This window comes from Pteropus medius, unplaced genomic scaffold (assembly GCF_902729225.1).
Source record: "Pteropus medius unplaced genomic scaffold, Ma_sr-lr_union100, whole genome shotgun sequence".
In the NCBI taxonomy this organism is placed as follows: domain Eukaryota; kingdom Metazoa; phylum Chordata; class Mammalia; order Chiroptera; family Pteropodidae; genus Pteropus; species Pteropus medius.
The window spans coordinates 4,679,003-4,699,360 of record NW_024342474.1 but is presented as its reverse complement, the minus strand read 5'-3'; the positions used below and the strand labels follow the sequence as shown (position 1 = coordinate 4,699,360).

General features: G+C 35.0%; 1 protein-coding gene across 2 annotated transcripts in view; it reads left to right on the top strand.

Moving 5' to 3' along the window:
- Window positions 1-20,358, top strand: part of TAFA2 (TAFA chemokine like family member 2) — a 385,780-nt gene that overhangs the window by 126,065 nt on the left and 239,357 nt on the right. The window lies entirely within an intron of this gene.

Genomic DNA, 20,358 nt, shown 5'->3' with positions numbered 1-20,358 from the left:
TGGCCAGTCAACCTGTAGTTGACTGCAACTGCTGGCTGTCAGGAGTTTTGAGAACCTTCTGTTATGATTAAAGCAATAGTTTAGAGGAAACTTTTGGAAATTAACTGAGTTTACACAATTAGTTTAACTTGTATGCTAAGGTATATTCTAGTGACTCACGTGATACTTATGCTGTGTTGACATGTTCGGTCATAGAGGATTCTAGCATTAGCCACATAATAAGCATTCAGTAGCTGGTGGATAGGAATTATTTCATAATTGCCTGTGCTTTGAGCTTTTGGCAGAAGAGATCTTTTCCCAAGATTTCTTGGATTTCTCTTCTTGCAGATAGAGGGGTAAGGCTCAGAGGTTAAAGATAGGTAGGGAAAAGAGAGATGCATTGTGAAGGTGCGAATGAACCGTCTTCTTGCTCCTTCCTGGTCTAGCTCTTGGTAGGTAGACTAGGTCCTTGAGTCCAGCCTAGCTTGCCATAGTAGAAGGCCAGACTAAATCCATAGGAAACAAGTATAAACATTTGCCTTTGTATACATTCCTCAATAACCTGATATGGTACTAGATTAGTACAGAAATATTTTTGGAATTTTCTCTTATGAAAATGAAAACACAGGGGCATTGTTTTCCTCCATTCATGACATGACCGCATGGGATTTGAACCCAATCAATCTGACAATAGATTCTGGCTCTAAAGCAGATGAGTTAGGAACTAAAGACCTCAAAACTCCTGAATGAGTTTCATAGTTCTCTAAAGGAGCTTGGTGATGGAAAAGCATTAAAACATAGTGATTAAACCCATGAATAATATGGATACCTGAATTAGAATCTCTGCTTTACCATTTTCTACCTTTGACAAATGGGCAAATTAATTAACCACTGTGTATTTCGATTTCTTGAACTCTTAAAATGGAAATAGTATCTACTGCATAGAGGATTTAGAATACAAAAATAAACTTCAAACCAGGACTGGCATATAGCAAAGTACTACACAAGGTTCTTTCTTTGGGGGGTGGGGGGTGCGGTAAAATTTACTCTCTATAAAGTAGGATAACATTGATGTTCTATGCAAGAAAAAAATCAGAATATTTTGGGGTTCTTATATGAAAAGTGCTACACAAATATAAATATTATCCATCATAAGCTTAACAAAGAGAAAACTGTTTTCTTACTTTGCTTGTTCCAATAAATTTCACTTTCTGAGAAATTTTTAAATTTATATAACTTTTCTGAAGGATAATTTTATTTTTTCATAGTAGCTTTTTTTATCCCTACTCTATTGCCCCATGAACAACACTCTAGTTTATTAATTTGTTTGAGTGTAAGCACTATCTTTGTAGTTCCTATCCTGTGTCTAGAGCCATGCCAAAAGGCCATATGCTGCCTGTTAATTCTTTATCTTGCTATCACATGAAATGCAATTTGAAATAGTAACTTATATGTAAGTTTTTGGTCCAGTCTAGAAAATTTTCATTTACATATTTTAAATTAGTCTTCTTTCAGTCCATGATTTTATCTGATTTTATAGTTATAAATATATGGCTGATATTTCCTAGCTGAATTTAAAAATTAAAAAATAATTATTGTAGAAACAGCGCTTTTCTGTATGTCATTCTGTGAACCATAGGAGAGCTATTCAAAGAAAGAAGAGAATTCCTTGGACAAAATGTAAGTCATTGAGCTATTGGCTTTTCGAGGAAAGACTCTAAAATTATTATGAAGTCAGATAAATTAGAACTATAATTTCAAGCTGTGTCCTGATTTATCTCATGCTGTTTGATATTGCCACATAAGTGATGTCGGCATGGTCACGCGTTTAAATGCAGATTTATAATTCTCAGTGCTTTCCTTTGTTGAAAGCATTGTGTTTAAACTTGAAATTCCCAAAAGACATACATGATTTTGAGTGCTTTCTAAAATGGAAAACTTGGATAAAAATAGAAGATGCAGAGAATAAGCTGAATAATAGCACTGTTTAGCAAATTCAAAATATAGACTATTTCCCAGGCTCCGTGAACCAAAACAAAGTTGGACAAAATGACCACTGTCTGCCAGATGATGGAAGAATCAGACCTGTTTGTGAAACAAACGAGGATGTGTACAACATAAAAGGTAAAGTCAAGCTGGAACTGGAAGAAAGAAAATCAAATCAAGAGGCAGATCAACCTGTTCTAGTGACAAGGGAGGTTTCCGTGCTTTGCCAAGAAAATGGAAATCTACATTAGCAAGAACAAAGAAAATCTATCATGGATTCACCTTGGTGCAAATTGTAGGAAGGCCTGGCAGAGGGTGTACATGTTCCTTTCTCTCTTCTCTGTGTGTGTGTTCTTTGAATGGCTACATCCATTTACTCAGGTAAATTTTCTTGAAATAAGTGAGCAATGGAAATGACACAAATGGAACATCTAAGCAAACTTCGCATTGCACCAGTGATTTATCAGAGGGTTAGAGAAAGGCAATAGACTAAATGTAATTAATCTTTTTTCATGGTTAGTGCTTATGTTTATCTAAAAAGAATGATGTGGATATCTCCCAATTATTATATTGTTAGCAGGTTTCCCCCCGCTTGAAACGTAAATTATCAGTGATCCTCATCAAATGGGTTTTTGCATGTACTGAAATATATATGGTATAAAAAAATGAAGCAGGGTTGATTGTTTGCCATGTTAATATGTCTTACCAGTTAATTTAGAGTCTTGATAGTTATTTATCTTGGGTTCTTGGCAGTACATGTAGTAAGTGCTCAATATTTTTTATTAGAGATTTTCTGTAGGTAAAAACTCTAGTTTGCATTGTAATTAAGGTAGAACAACCAATTTTTAAAAATCGGAGCTAGAAAATGAAATTTGATCTAGGCTACAATTTGTCTCATAAAAACATGTTCTTCATTACTAGATACCTTTAAAATACAATGCTTCTTATGCTCCACAAAGTGTGATACAAAGCAAGTTAAAACAGATTTTGTTTTTACAATAGCTAAACAACAATAATAAAATGTTCTGGCTAAATTTTATTTGTTTGCTTGAATATGGATGATAAATTTTATGTAGAAAATCTTTCCTATAAGTAAAAATAGTCCACAGTAACATTTTTTGGATTTATGTCATACTGAGAGAAAGCTGTCAAATATTAGTTTGTCATTATGTAGAAATCACAATGATTTCTCACATGGGGCATTAACTTTAGCTGCAAAGTAAAAACAAATCTGTAGAGGTTTTGTTCTAATCAAGCAGTGGGCACTGTGAACGCTATCACAGAATCGTTTTAGAAGAAGTTATGCATGGTGAGATCCATGTCTCTTTCCAGATAACTATTCACCTAACTCTCCATGACTATTCATTTTCTATCAATATAATACAGACAGATTACTTAAGCTATGGGTTTTAGAAGGTTGTATTTCCAGTGTTACGTACCAAATCTGCACAGAAAGCTAAGGAGAATGAATGCCGAGATTGTGGAGCTGTTTATTGACTTTTCTAGTGTAGCCAAGGATGATTATACCAAATTATAGCGTGGAGAGGGGAAAGGAGGGATCTGCATAATGCAGAAAATGTTTTCACATTGGAGGGAGGCAAGAGAAATAGGAACAAAGAATGTCTTCAAGCAATAGAGGTAAGACAGCTGATGCTGATATTGGAAAACTTTTAATCAAGTCAGACTCAAAAGGACACTTTAGCACTAATCAACACTTCTGACTTTTCACAACCTTAAATTTCTACCTAATTCTATAAACCTCCTAATAAGGTAACTAAAGTTAGCTAACCTTCTGACAATAAAGATGATTATTCGCAGTAAAGAAAAAACTTAAGTGAGAAGTAAATGTTGGTGGGAAGTTTTTGGGAGATGTGTGGTTTTCCCTACCTGAGTTTTTTCTCTGTTTTTCTCCTATTTGACAGCAGGTCAAGTTCAGACTGTAAGGAGTGGTTGTTGTAGTAAAGCTATCCATCTCAGGTGAATTGAAAAAGTGCAGAGGAATGAAATACTGTCATTTTTTCTCAGTGTTCTCTAGTGAGTCCCAAAGGTATGTTGGTGTGAAGGAAACTGAGATGAAATTACACTTTACCTTTTTAGTCACAAAATTATGGTTTCTAATTCATGGTCCATGGTCTTGGATTGTAAATCTTGTGCTATGTGGGCAGCGCTCCAATAAAATGGTAACTTCTTTGTCATCTGATTTGATCTAACTTATTAATAAGGTGAGTAAGCCTATAAAATACACCATATCCTAGATATACATATAATTATAAATTTAGATATGACTCAAAAGCAAATTGATTCAACATAAACAAAACATTTAGAGGTTTTACCCCTTTTATAGTATAAATGAAGGCAAATGCTAGCTATCACCAGAGGGAGGTCTCCCTCCCCTCCCCTATACTCTTTCCCCTTCATTCTTAAAATAGTCACCCCAGATAACAATTCCTTGTTAGTTCATCAGTTTTGCTGTTGGACAACAGGCCCAAAATACCATGTATGAAGCATCGATTTCTGTCTTTTTTGGCTTTATTCTCATTACCATTGCTTGTTTTTATTCTCATTTTCTCTGTCTGTCTCTCTGTCTCCCTCACCAGAACAAAATTACTTAAAAGACAGATGCTTTAATAAGAGGATTTTAAGGATTAGGTGTATCCAACAGTATATAATCCTGGGTTGATGGATGATTAAGTTTCATGTCTGAGATTGGTGGTGTTTGCTTTCCTCATTCGGCTGTCTCAACCCTGTGAATGGGAACCACCTTCTTGTGTACACATCGCCTCCCTAACACAGTTCCTGATACATGATATGAACATTTAGTACATAATTGAAGTGGATGAATGAGTGATTACTCAACTACCTGTCTTGCCTAACAAAGGGAATTAAAATTATGCTACAACTCTTCAACATATTCACCTAGGAACAGAACAAATAAATGGCTTGAATACTAAAAATGTTATCAGAAGAGGGTTAAAACTAATCACATTATTTTATGTATCAAGTTCACCAAGAATTACTTGCATAAATCATATAAGTGAGGAGTGAATGAGTTAATACATCTAAAGCACTTAGCAAATGCCGGGCACATAATAACTCAAAAAGTATCAGCTATCGTTAAGAAGGAGAAAATGAATAAGAAAAATGGTTGCCTGATAATCATGCTCATCAGTTCTTCCCAGAGCAAATAATCTTTACATTCCAGTGTTGTGTTTGCTGGCCCAGAAAAGGCATTAAGTATAATTTAGTTACATTGCCATCAGGATGGCTGTTGCAAAATATGACCGATCATGCCACAGGCCTTCCGAAAACTCTGCAAAAGCTTACCATTCCCTTCAGAATGAAATCTGGTCTTCAGCATGACATGTAAGGCTCCTCATCATTTTATCTCTTAATTTAATCCAATTTCATAAGCCTTTCCTTATTCATTGTCCCTCGTCACAATTTAGTCAATGTGTCCCAACTATGTGCTCCTACAATATTCTGAGATTATTTGTACTCCAGTACTTATACTGAGCTGTGTAGGGCTGCTTTCTTGTTCATCTCCACAATTAGACCTCATTTTGTTTTGCTATTACCTAGCACAGTGGTCAACAAATTTTTTCTAATTTTGTAAATTCTTTAGGCTTTGTAGGCTACACTGTCTCTGTTGCATCTACTCGGTTTTGCCATTGTAGCACAAAAGCAGCCATAGATAATGCGCAAAGGAATAAACATTGCTTTGTTTCAGTAAAACTTTATTTATGGACACTAAAATCTGAATTCCATATAATTATCATTTATCATGAAATAATATTCCTCTTTTGATTTTCTTCACCCATTTAAAAATGTAAAAATTATTCTTAGCTTGCAGGACATACAAAAACAGGCTGTGGGGAAAATTTGGCCTCTGATATTTGCTGATCTCTGGTCTAGCAAAGTGCCTGGCATAGAAATTGTGCTCAGCCAATACGTTTGAGTAAATGAGTGAGTGAGTAAAGTGGTATCTTTTCATTGAAATCATTTTTAAAGGGGACATAAGGGGAAAATTTACATGACAAACTGTTGCCTGTATTATAGAATCTAAACTCTTTAGCATGGTATAGAAGAATTTTTACAATCTGGTTTGTAGGTAGCTAATCCCTACTTTCATCTTATTTTATTTGCCAGTCCCTCATGCCCCCTTCTCAATGTCATCTAGGCTGCAACTCATTGACTCAACTAATTGACATTTTCTGAAACACCATGCTCATTCCTACTTCTAGGCCAAGTGTCTTGCATCTTTCTTTACTGGGACTATCCTTTCCTATTTTTTGTTTATTTGTTTGAATTTTCTGCTTAGTGAACTATTATTTGTCCTTCAAGATTCAGTTATTCTCCAGGTAGAAATGAAGGGATGGAGACTGTGGTGAGGATACATCCCTCTGTTTCTATAGAGCTTTGTATATATCCCTCTGTTTCTATAGAGCTTTGTCATGCATGTTGCACTTTCATGTGTATTTTAATTCTGATCTCTGTGTACGGTGCTCTTTCTCACCATGTTCTAAATTTGTATTATATGCCTAGTGCCATTGGCTTGTCATTGGTTGTCATTTAGTAACAACTTAATAAAATAAAATATTTTCATATACTAACGGTAAATTCTCAGTATCCTATTGAGAATGCTTGGCATCAGTTTCCACAATGTTGAGACTATCCCAGTATTTATAGTAGGGTAGGCTCAGTGTTTGAAATTGAAATGAATACAATTAAAATTGAATAAAAATGTAAGTATTAAGAAATTACAAATAATTAAGTTGGAAATGCAAGAACTAGAAGTATGTGTGGTATGAAATATCAGTTTTATAACTTAATTTCAAGCTTATTTGAATTGAAATCTCTAGATGTATTTTAAAAATATTGTTTTTAAGCCTTTGCTTGGTTTTGTGTGGATAAATGGTGATATCGTTTATCTATATACATGTATTGGTATTCTTTCTTGGAAAGATGAAGGACAGTGATAGTACTAGAGATTTCATGGTGAAATATAATGGATTTCGACCAATTGTTATTTCAGCAAGTTAACTACTTTCAAAACTTAACTTCGATGGAGTTAACCTGGAAAAGATAGGCATTTTTTACATTATTTCCTGCATCAGATATTGTTAATATAAATTCTCTCAGACATTTTATACACGTTTAGCACTTATTTACTGTGGAATAGCCTCTATCTTATATAATCCCATTTCCCTGGGGAAATTTTCTGAATTCTCTCAAACTATAAGATTTCCAGTTGAGATAGATGGTCTGGGTAGATTTCACCATAACTATCTTGGGAAATCTCACTAGGAATTGAAAGCACATGGCCATGTTAAGTGAATAAGAAACTTTTTCATTACTGATCATTCATTTTCATTCATTCTGACACTTATAACAGATAGTAGTAAGTTTGAATAATAGTTTAGGTTGTCATGAACAGAATGTCTGAATGTTGGCTGCTTGGTCTTCTTTTATTGAGATAATTGAATACCAATGATTAGAAATCAACGTGTGTTCAATTGCTATGTTAATGTGAATAACAAAAGCAACAATGCTTGGGTGAACTTACCTGGTATTTAAGTTATAGAAAGTCATATTTCACAGAGAAAGAAGTCATCTTACAGTTAGGGGACAAAACAGTGGTGGAAATTGTAACAGGATACACTCCTGAAAAGGGGCACTTCACACCAAACCCTAGTCCTTAGGTCATCGGTTAGCTCCCTTAATTTAAGATAGAATATATTTTCTCATAAATTCATTGAATTACATATACCTTAATGATAGGATTTGTGTCATATATCTTTGTGTATATTGAAGTGCCTGGAACAGTATCTTATATGTAACAAGAACACATGTATTTGCTGAATTAAAGTGTATTTGTAAACAGTTTAGACAGTGTGTTTAAGAAAAAAGTAGAGATCTCTAAAATGCTACCCTAGAATAACTTTTCCAAACATGTGCTATTTCTTTTAACTTATAATAATTAAATGATGGTATCAGTATTCATTCATTGAGAGCCTACAGTATCTTAGTTACTTTTTTACATGTGAACTCACTTAACTTTCAAAACAATAGTATGATGTTGGCATTAGTCCTTCTTCCCCCCAAGAAAATCAAGGCTCAGAGAAATTAAATAACTTGAGTTTATGTGTAAAATAATAATAGTATTTACTTTATAGGGTTTGTGAGGATTAACTGGGATAGATTATAGACCCGTTGTCCTGGTGTGTGGTAAGCCCTCAGTAACTTAGCTATTATTAAGATCATGTAGCTGAAAAGTAGTAGAGTTGGGATTATATCACTGATCTGTCTCTCTCCAGAGTCTGTGTTCTGTTCATCATTGCATTCCAACTGCCTGGTCAAAATATATGGTACAGAACATTGTGCTTCCTATTATGAGCTCTTGAAGGGCAAAGGATGAGACTTTCTTTTGTGTCATCTACTAGTGCCCTGTACACACAATAATAAATGTTGTTGACAGCTTGACTGGCTTGCTGGCGACACTTTCTGGTTTTGCTTTCCATATGAATGATTGGTAGGATGATTGATTCTGAGAAGGACTTAGAAGAATGTTGTTAGAGTATGCCTTATATTTTATATTAAAAAAGCTTTTTTCCCCCTCATTAATATGATACCTGCATCATGATTCTAAATTTTGTTTCCCCTGTGCCTGTGTGAACAAGGGACTGAGAAAAGTTAGAGTATTCAGGCAGAGTTACCATTTTCCAATTAGCTTTGCCAGTATTTCTCATTTTATCCTGAAGTCATTTCTGGTGGTCATGTCCTGGGATTTTCAGAGTAAGGCTTTTTTACTGAATGAGTAAAAATTTCTTTGTGTTTTAGAAGTGAGAATTAAAAAAAATATCCCTGAGTCTCATAGCTCTGGAGAGCTTTCCTGAAAGGGAATTAGAGTAAAAAATGAGCTGTCAGTGTCCTTGAGGTTCCTTGCCAGTTGCATAATGATGCATCATTTGTCAAATGTAGTTGTCTTTCTTTACTTGAAGATCTTGCAGTTGGTGGTGTTTCTCATACTTGTGCTGTGGAATTCAGTAGCAAACTCAGGACCAGCAGTTGCGTGCATGGGGGTGCCGAATGACTACTACGCTATTACAGGGTATAGCTGCCTTGTGTGACTCATTTTTTTCTCTTTTTTAAGAAGTTTTTTTTTTTTTTTATCGTGGTAAAGTATTCATAAAATTAACCATTTTAACCATTTTTAAGTGTACAGTTCAGTGGCATTAAGTACATTCATATTGTTGTGCAGCCATCACCACCATCCATCTCTAGAACCTTCTCGTTCTTCCAAAATGAAATTCCATGCCCATTAAACAATAACTACCCGGTCTCCTCTCCCTTCAGCCCCTGGCAACTGCCATTCTGCTTGCTGTTTCTGTGAATTTGCTTGTGTTTCAGTTTCATGACTCCATGATTTATTAGTTTAAATTGAGGTCTACTGCTATCTTTTGTTCCCCTTGTTGTGGTTATTATCCAGTTATTGGGATTGATGTTCCATAGCTAGATCTATGTGAGAATGTAAACTTAATGCAATTCTCTTGCAATAAATATTCTACTTTGTATCTCTATATAGTAACCCCTTAAATTTCATTATCACATCATGAGGGCAAGAACTGTATCTATTCTGCTTACCTCTATATCACCAATGTCTGACACATTGTGCTTTGTAGAAGAACAAATATTTCTAGACTAAACAAATGCTGCTAATCATTGTCTTCATCATTGAAAAACCTGCTTACTTAAAAAATAATTTACTGAGATTTTATTCTATGTAGGAGACCAGATAAAACAGAAACTTACTCTTCTTCTATGACTTTCTCTCTAAAAATAAGTTATGGCGATCTAAACCAAATGACTATGGGCTTATGCCCCCCTCCTTTAATAATTTATTCTTTTACTTACTCATCCATCAAATATTTAATGTGTGCTATATTTTAGATGCTGGCCGTGCAGTAGTGCAAAAAATGGCCACAATCCTTGAACTTATGGACAGAGTCCTAGTGGAGAACACAGCATATAAAAATGTGAACAGACAAACAAAACATTTGTTGTAAATTATGTGAAAGAAAAAGATGAGATGCTACCAGAAAGATTGATCACAGTGGAACAACTTTAAATTTGAGGGAAGTTGAGATGTGATAACCATTTTCATGTTTGTGAAGAGCTGTGCTCTTATGTAAAAGAGCTTGTTTGATTTAAAGAGGTACTGTGATAGACATTCTTAGAACACAGATTTTGGCTAATTATAAAATGATTTGCTAATAGAGCTCTTCAAGGATGAAATGCATGGTGTTTTTCAGGTTTTCTGGCCTATCACTGGAGGTAGTTGGGTATAGCTTTGTGAAGATACTGTACTTGAACACTGGAAGGTTGGTTTCCAAACCTGTTTGGTCATCAGAATCATCAATTTATGTGGAAAAGGGCAACCCAATACTTGATATTTAATAATTCTACTTAATAAATGCTAGTTGAATCTGACTTTGAATTGCTTTATGATACATTTAAGTGTGGCAGCCAATATGAAAAGTATCTGAAAACTGAAAATGGTTTTTGAATTATTTCCAGTTCACAAACACAAAATTAATTACTCAGCAGCATTGGTTAATGTATTGTTCAATTAGGTCTGGATATTGGTATCTTGCAGTCAGATTTAGTCCACTAATGTGCAAGGTTACAAAGTAACCTCGAGGATACAGCTTTCTAATTACTTGCATCTTGATGCCTAACATAGACTCAAAATTTGTGTTATTAGTAGGGTCTTTCAACTTAATGTGTATTCATAGAACTTAGTGGAATAATATGTATTTTAAAGATTTGGTTAATTTGTTTCATAGTAGCTCTCTAAGGTATCAGTCAACAATCATATATGAAGTATTTAAGAAGCATCCACTGTGTCCCAGGCCCTATTCATGAAAAGTGGATTCAAGATTGGTAATTTCTTCTCTATATGTATTGATGAGACCAGTTGGGTAGGCTTTGTAAGATAGACCCTGTTGACATTCTATCAGTTATTGTGAAAGTGTAATGGTATTTTGGCTTTTGATTATACTATATTTGAAGGTGACTTTACATCATTGCTTAACTAACAACTAATTGATCATATTTACATATTGAATCTCCCACAGTGCCTAGCTGTAGAAGGTTAAGATTTAAAGATCGAATATTTGGATGAATAGGTTAGGTTATTAAATATAACAACCTGGCTTCAACACATTCCAGTGAAAACCAATTTCATATTATTTCAGTTCATTAAGTGATCCTATAGCTTACAATGCAGTTCATTATTCACACCGTGGTACTAGGCTAGTAATAAGGGTGATTTTTAAAAAATATATAATAAAGTCCAACAGAGCTACCATGCTGTGTGATGATAATGTGTGTAGCGTTAAATATCTGGGTGTAGTGTTTGCCTGAAGAATCAGATATTGGAATTTTAGGCTTACTATGAACTAATGTCTCAAATGGCACCTGTTAGCTATGGGAAGTCTTCTTTCTTTTTTTCTTTTTTCTTTTCATTGTATGTTTATTAATACTTACTTTTTATGTTAACCAGGAAAATTGTGTTCTACTCGATCCTGCATTAGTTCAAACCTGTTAACATGCTGTGATTACAGGTTTGCGGGTCGGTAGTGGCAGGCATTGATTTCTACTACGCCGCCCTTACCATAAATACCACACATTTATAAGCTACAAAGCTTGAAATTTATATCACCGATTTCCATGTAGTGAAATTCTACCTCATTTATAGTCTGATAACCTAATCCTTCTCAAGCAGCCTATCCCATTGAATTTACTGATTTTTTTGTCCATAAACTGCAAATGCTCAATAATGGGCTAAATTCGCACGATAGCATCTGCAGATAATCTAAATGTTCCTTTTGTGAATCTGCAGGATTTTAAGTATGAGACCATGAACGCCTCTTGGGCAAGGAATTAATTTCCAGCATTTTAATAAGGAGGATGTGTAAGTGTACGTTGAGGCTCTGAACTCTTTTGTTAACCAGGCAAATTTCAGGGTGATGTTAGTCTGCAGCATGAGTGCACTTATATTATTTTCTGCAAACTACATTTTCCTCCAGTATTTAGATTTAAGAAAAAATTTTTTTTCTCTTCTGAGTGCATTTTATTGTGCCATATTTAGCAGTATTACAGTATCAGAAACATATTGATTCTTTGTTATTATTGGTAAGGTAAAATTTCAGGTACTGTGTTTTTCATTGGATTGTTATTTCTCATTGAATTTCCTAATATTTGTTTCTGTAGAATAATCTTAGAAATAAGACAAAGTCTGAGTTGGAATAATTTGTGTACAGTTTCACTCCTGTGGAGATGTTCCTACTTTTATGCTTTGAGAAAATTCAATGAGGGGGGGAAAAAAAACCAATGGAAATTTGAAGGTACTAATAAAAAAGGAAAATATCTTCTTTCTGACCACAGGTACCTTTGTGCCTTCACCAAGAATCTACAGATGTGAAAACAACAACAATGACGCTATTATAAACCAAAGTCTGTTTTGTTAAAAATGCTGAGATGTGAGAACAATAATATGTATACCTCCCACTGACTTCAATATGGTAAATTCACCTAAAGGAAAATAAAAGTAATAAAAATAAGAGTTTTATTACAGACAAAATGTTTTGTTTCTTCTATTTGCTTTAGGAGAAGTACAGACTTAACAACTTTTAATAATGTGACAGGCAGATAATTAACATTTATTGATGATTCTCCTTGCCCTGATGTATGTCATCAGGTAGTCTGGATTCTTTTTCTTGCTGCTAAATTACTTATTTAATGTCTACTAGATATGACTAAAAAAATAAAGCCTTAGAAATTCTATATTTCTATAGATTATAGCCATAATGCTGAACATGCACTATGAAACTTAAGAACACTTGAAAATTAGACACAAATGTATAATTTATTTAACATTCAAGTGCTAAATGTACCAAGCATTTTACAAATGTGGTAGTGGGTACTACTAGCTCCACTTTAAAGATGAGGCAAACTGAGGTTAAGAGAAGAGCTTAATGGAATTGTGGGAATTTTAATTCTGGTCCACCTAATGCAAACCCAGGAGCTCTTTGGCTACCTTATGCTACAATCCAAATTAATGTTTTTGTATAGATGTTTTGAATGCTGGAAAAATATAGTAGGAAAATAAAGAAATTAATGGAGAAAGGGGTGTTTCTTAGCCATGTCTAAGACCATTACAATGATGCTTCCTCAGCTCATTTCTATTACTGGAAAATCTCTTTCGGACTGGTATTCAAAGTACATTGACTTAATTTAATATACACTACTTTGTCACTAAGGCCTTCCCATCAGTGTTTGAAGAGGGAAATGGAAGGAAGATGAATTCTGTATGGTCAGTGAAATTATTATAATAGGAAAAACCATGGACTAGGAGCTAGCAGACAGGAGTTCACATCTAAGACTTATTCATTTTTCACCTTGTATATGTCACAAAGTTTCCAGAATATTGATATCCTAATCTGCAAAACAAGGAATATAATTCTCTAATTCTCTAATTATTTTCTAGGGGTGATAAATGGATGTAATAACATAACACTACTGATAGTTTAGTCATTTGAAATAATATCAGACTTTCACATGATTGTGTGTGTGTGTGTGTATGTATGTATACACACACACACACACACATATATATATATATATATGGCCAAATGAATTGCTCCATATCTAATGCTTAGTCTCTTTTTGACTCTTCCTTAAAAGATCTTTATGATGGTAGTGTTACCCCCCAAATCAGAAGTCCTCTCTGCCATGTTATTGCTTCTGTTGGCCCTAAAAACTTGGATTATTCCCAGCAGCTATTTGTTCCTGTCACTTACTAGATACTCAAGAAATGCTTATTAAATGAATAAATGAAGAACTATGTCTAATGAACTTGGAGGTTTCTTCTTTGCTTTTTGATGCCTCTATAAGAAGGATAGGTACCAGGGAACATGAAGATTTCATAATTAACGAGGCCTGGTTCACCTTTTTGTCTTCTGATAGTCATAAAATTCATTTAATTAATTTTTAAATTTATTATTTTGAAAAATATTATGAAGTTCTGAAATTATGCATTTGCTATGATTCTACATATGACTAGATACTGAAGTCCCCATGGCTTTGCTTTTTTTTTTTTTTAAAAAAAAAAAAAAACATTATATGTGCTACAAGATTTCCCTTCATTGAATACATACTTGGATGGGAAATTTTTATTGAGGATCATGATTAAATAAAATTTTACTGGTTAGAAAAGTTGGTCATTTGAGAAGATCCAAGTATGATTGCAACAACAGTCCTGTCTGTCAATTTCTGTCATTTTATGTTTCTCTATTCGACCCCACAATTTTCTTTCAAAGGTCAGTTCTCTCATCATGTGCAATATAGGACCTAAAATGTTGGCAATAAAATGGATAGTGTCAGGCATTTTTCAAAACATCAAATGACTGCAATCATTCTTCTTGTGTGTAATCCCGATGCAGGTAGACAGACAGCGATGCCAGAAAACCACCGAGGAATATTTGGACGTGTTAACAACGTCCCCATTTTTCTAATACCTTAGTGATTACTAAGTGATTACTAAGTGATTACTAAGTATACTTATCCTAAAGTTGGGCTTTCATAGTAGCATATTTTAATACAGTATAATATTTCTTTAAGATGAATTTCAGGCATATTATTTTTGGAACAGAGTGTCGTAGTGTGTCGTGCTTCTATTTTGATAAGGTTTGGCAGTGTCATATTAAAAAAATGTAGGTACTAGCATACACTCACACTTTGAAATTTTATATTTTTCTGTTGTTGATTTTTCTTTTCGGTTTGTTGAGAAGCATTCTATTATTTGTTTAATTTTAAAGAGAGTAGAAAACTGTGACATATTGAACAGTTAACCAGTTAACCGTTTCCAGGAAAGTGGTATTTTTATAGCTTTTTTTGATTGCTGCACTTTATTTGTCTTCAAATACTTGACCAAATGGAAAAAGACAGTAATCCAGAAGAAAAATATTGTATGTGGTAGTGCGTTTATGAGAATTTCTGAAAATACTCTTAGTAACCAATAGGAGGAGCATGGGGTCTGTTTATTGAAGGTGATCTTTATGAAATCACAGGATGGGGCTCTAGGAGTCATTAGATCATTCTTCCATTTAAAGCAGACATGATCTCTGTACTATTTATTCATTCAACAAATATTTAATTGATTATCTACTGTGAACCAGGTTCTCTTCCCATCATTGTGAACAGAGCAGTGAGCCAAGTAACTCAAGTCCGTGCCTCCTAGTGGGAAGCTATGGATTATAAACAAAACAAAATCACTGAAATAACAGGAAGTAATAAATGCTAGAAAGAAAAGGGTAAAAGGATGTGATTTTATATGGGGTGATCAGAGGAGATCCCTTTGATATGTAGAGCCCAAAATGAACTGTAGAAACAAGCCGTGTGGCTATATGTGTAAAGAATTTACAGTTGTAGGGGTCAGCAAGTGCAAAGGCCCCAGGGGCCTGGTATGCTTAGCAGAAGGTCAGTGTGGCTGGAGCAGAGGGAGATGGTAGGAGAGGTAGCCAGGTGACAGATCACATAGGACAGATCATCATCATAGCACGTCTGTCATGCTTCATGGGCAAGACCTGTTTCTCAACACTGCATACTAAGGAACATATATTGTCCATTTAGTTCACAAAACAACCTTATGAGGTAAGAAATGTTATCTACCCTAAGTTTATAGTTGACAGAAGTAACCAGCCTGAGTCCAAAGCACACACTTGTAGAAATTAGCTGGGATTGCTCTCCTTTTGCCTTGCAAGCAGATATTAAAAAGATTGTTGGAGAGAATTATTGAAGAAAAACGATAGATAATGAGTGGGGAGAAGGTATGTTGGTCACCGAATTTGGTGACTTTCATTAAATGACAGTGTCACTGTTTGCAATTGCTATTTTGCAACTGATAAGCAATTGAAAGTTTACTTGGCAAAATATGATGAAAAACTGGAGTGGCTCCATCTATCTGAGAGTAATTTCACTTTCTCTTTCTAGCTGTAACCTTTGTTAGACTTCACTTAGTAGCAAACATAAATTGCTGAAATAAGTATAAATCCTGTCATTCAATTTCAGTTTCCATGCCTTGTAAATCTATTTTCTCTCCAATATTCAGTGCTTATATAATAACATGATGGTTATTTTAAAAATCAATTATTTGTGGCCTCATATATTTTAGATCTTCAGATAATTAAAAGATATTCATTCATATAATTCACAGGTCCTTTGCTTTAAAGTATGACAATTTTCCTCTTTTTACCAGCAGAGGGCATGCTTCACAACCCTGTTTGCCTTTGTCAACAAAAAGCACAGATGAATTGGAAAGGAGGTTAAGAAACAAAAACAAAAACAAAACCTTTGGAGAACTATAACATTTTAAATCCTCTGTACATAGTTTACAAAACAAATGGAAGGAAATTTAGGATCTAGTCGATACTTCTATTATCAGGCTAGATTTTATATTGTTCCAAATTATCCAAGAGATTACAAGTAGTTTTATAAATCAAAAGAAGAAAAAATACAATAATAAATCTTTGCTATGAGTCTTAATAGTATTTTAAAAAAGAAAATATGAAACACCTTTTTTTTTTTTTTGGCTAAATAGAGCTTGATATAAAAATAATAAAATGCAAATTTTAATGGATGATTTGGGGATATTATCCAAGATTTACTAGCTTCGCAGTTGTTTCTTTTTTCAGACACGATTTCCCTTTGGCAGGTATGCATATCACAAAAAGCATTCTACTTGAGTTGGACTACTTACTATTTGGCAGCTTAGGGCAAATGACCTGTCTACACCTCACTTATTTGTAAAACACACATAGTAATGCTTGCCTGATTTATTTGCGTAGGTTATTGAAAAGAAAGCAGGATGGACAGAGAGGGAACTTATGTTTTAGGCCAGCTTTGTGACCTGAGACAAATCATTGACTGTCTATGGACCTTATTTTCCTGCTTTTAAAATGAACAGTTTGGACCAGATATAGATGGCATACGAAATAGACGATATGTGGTCCCTGAAAGCACTTTCATGCTAGAGTTTCCCATCAAAATGGCTAGTAAACTGGAAAGTACTATAACAATGTAACTGAATAAAAAACATACACTTCCCAAGATTTTAACTTATATTGCACTTGAATTTCCAGGAACGTATCTGTATACTGGAAACACAATGATCTGTATTTAAATTCTGATTGGAAAGAGAGAAAAAAACAAGGCTAATTTGAAGCCAATGCAAATAAAACCAAAACTCTTAAAAGGTAGCCAGTATGACTGTCGAGGAAATGCAACACCTCTTCCCAGGCACTTTTCTTCCCAGAGTGAAAGCAACCCTTGAGTTGTAAACTCATGGCTTATGAATTCATTCACTTATTCATTGATTCACTAATTGAACAGTGAGCTTGCTCATCTTGCTTATCTTAAAGGCAGTTTACACACTACCGCATTTCTCACCAGACTTGGAGGCATTGTTTTTTCTCCCTCTCTGCTCATGTCTGAGCAAAGAGGAGATGCTCCCTCTTCGTTTATAGTACACCTCTTTTCAGCTCAAGTAAATTTTCTTAACGTCATTTTGTTTCCTTCCTTCCAGCTGTTGCCTAGTAATATCAGAAACCCCTGCCCTCCTCCACTCTTTCTAGCTCTTTTTATTTCATTTTCACAAGTTGAAAAAAATCTATCTGTGGACTAGAAAGTATAAGAGCAGTGCTGGTGATCTACTTGTAACAGAGATAAGGGGAACTATGCTTTGAAGTGAAAATAGACTTAACGAAGACTACATTTTTAATAACCTGGAAAGGGCCTTAAAGTCCTCTTTGGAGTTAGTATAAAAGTTTCCATCTTTCTTACTTTAAATATGACAGTCCTTAAGTGTTGGTATTCAAGATAAAATAATACTTTTCATTACTTATTTGTTTTGCTTTTCTAAAAAACAGCTTTACTGAGATATAATTGATCTAAAAAACTGCACATATTTAGTGTACGCAATTGGATAAATTTGGACATATGCATATATCCATGATTCTATGACCTCGGTCAAGGTCACAGACATACCCATCACCTCCAAAAGTTTCCTTGTGTTTTGCATTACTTCTTAGCTGATATTAAGATAGTTTACTCAGTTGTTATCTCTTTATAATAGATAATATTTTAGATAACTGTAAATGAAATATAACTTTATAGACTGACTTGTGGATCTACGATTAGACATTTGTTACCTATGGGGAAAAATGTAGAAATCAACTTTTAGATTATAACATATGGGTCAGTTAGAAATTTTCTATTCTTTTTGAGCCCACTTCCTATGGAAAGATTGCAAATGGTTCTATTGAAATCCAGCAAGTCACATATATAGACATATTTATGTGTAATTTATCTAAACATATTTATTGTGTATCTACCATGTCCTAGGCATTGCTCTAGGTACTTGGCATGTATAAGTAAACAAGACAGATCAAAACTTTTATCCCTCATGGAATCTAAATTCTAGCGGTGAGGAGGCAAGGGAAAAGTAACAGACATAATAAATAATCAAGTGATATCGTGGACAGTTAAAAATACAATGGTAAAAGAAAAATAGAGCAGGGTGTAGAGGGGTGTAAGTGCTAGGCTTGGGTGGAGGGTTGCAATTTTAAGAAAGCTGAGATTTGAGCAAAACTTAAAGAGGGCAAAGGAGATAGTCATGGTGGTATATCTAGGATAAGAGCATTCAAGGCAGAGAAGATAGTCAGTGCAAAGGACCTGAGGCAGGGGCATATCTGGTGGGGTGAGGGGATTAGTGTTTTTGGCCTGGAGTGAGTGAAAAGAGTAGTACTCGGGAAGTCAGAAATAAGGGGCACTGGTCATGGCTGGGCTTGTAAGCCATCACTTGGACTTTGGATTTTATTCCTAATGAGCTGGAAGCCACTGAGAGTATTGAATAGAGAAATTACGTGAACTGATTTTTAAAGGCTCCTTCTCTGTTGAGAATAGACTGTCGGTGGATAAAGATAGAAGCTGGGAAAACTGTTTGAACAGGGGTCCCCAACCCCCGGGCTGCAGACTGGTACCGGTCTGTGGCCTGTTAGGAACTGGGCCGCACAATAGAAGGTGAGTGGGGACGAATGAACAAAGCTTCATCTGTATTTGCAGCCACTCCCCAGTATCACCTCAGCTCCACCTCAAATGATCAGGCATAAGACTCATAGGAGCACAGTTCCAGGTGCCAAAAAGAGGTTGGGGACCGCTGTGTTAGAAGACTAAGACAATAATCCAGGTGAGAGATGATGGTGGTGAGAAAGAATAGTTAAGGATGTATGCAAAGAAGTGATTATAATGATTTGCCATGAAATTTTAATCCAGTCAGGAGAATGGAGAGAGATTGGGAGGATGTAGAGGCATCGGAAGGGTGAAGGACAGTAAAAAGTTAGTAGGATCAATGTTCCACAAGTTCCTGTGGAGTTTAAGCGTTGTTGGAGTGAATTGAGATACTAGAAGGAATAAGCTTGAAAATAGGAAGTGATCAGGAAATGAGATGAATGAAATTTAGATTTTGGAGGATTTATAAGTAATAAGTGAGAAACATGAGGTGAGAGTGACTGGCTAGAATAGGGTGTAGGACATGATTATTGGAGGAGAGAAATTCATGAAGAGGCCATAGGTCATAGTGAACGAGGAGCTAAAAAGCTAAAATTGTCAAACAGGGTGCTCTGGGCTGGTCATAGAACCATCTGACTTATTTTTCTGGTAACACTGTTCTGTTAAGAGCACTATGGAATCTTTGGATTCCAAGTTTTATGTGGGAATGATTCCGGTATCAGTAGATGACATCAATAGATGAGGACTTTGGGAAAATATCTGATGAGATTCCAAGCTAGAAAATTTTATGGAGAAGACAAAGAATGTAGCGTATAACAATAATGTAACAAGAGAGGGAAGCTGCAGAGAGAAGCAAGGATACACACCTCATTTCTAGGCCCAGTTGTGTAAAGATTGTGAGGAAAAGCCAGCACTTGAGAGAGATGCAAGGGAAGCAGGATGCTCACGGAGGAATCAGGGTTTCTGTTAGAGAAAGAAGGTGAACATTACAAGAAGTCTACTTTCCCACTGAAAGGAGAAACCAAGACATGTCTTATATGATTGAAGTGTCTGTCTCACAGAAAACTTTATCCCAAGAAATCAAACCTACAGAAATTTACAGAATAATTACTACGTGCCCTGCTCTATTCAAACAGAATGAAGCACAAGCCACTGCAAGACTTTGTTGCAATGGCCTGCGTCACCACATTGCCAGTCCTGGAAGGTTTTTTTCATTGGCTGGGCGAGTTATGTGGTGCTTCAGAAGAGGGAAAGGTTTGAGGACTG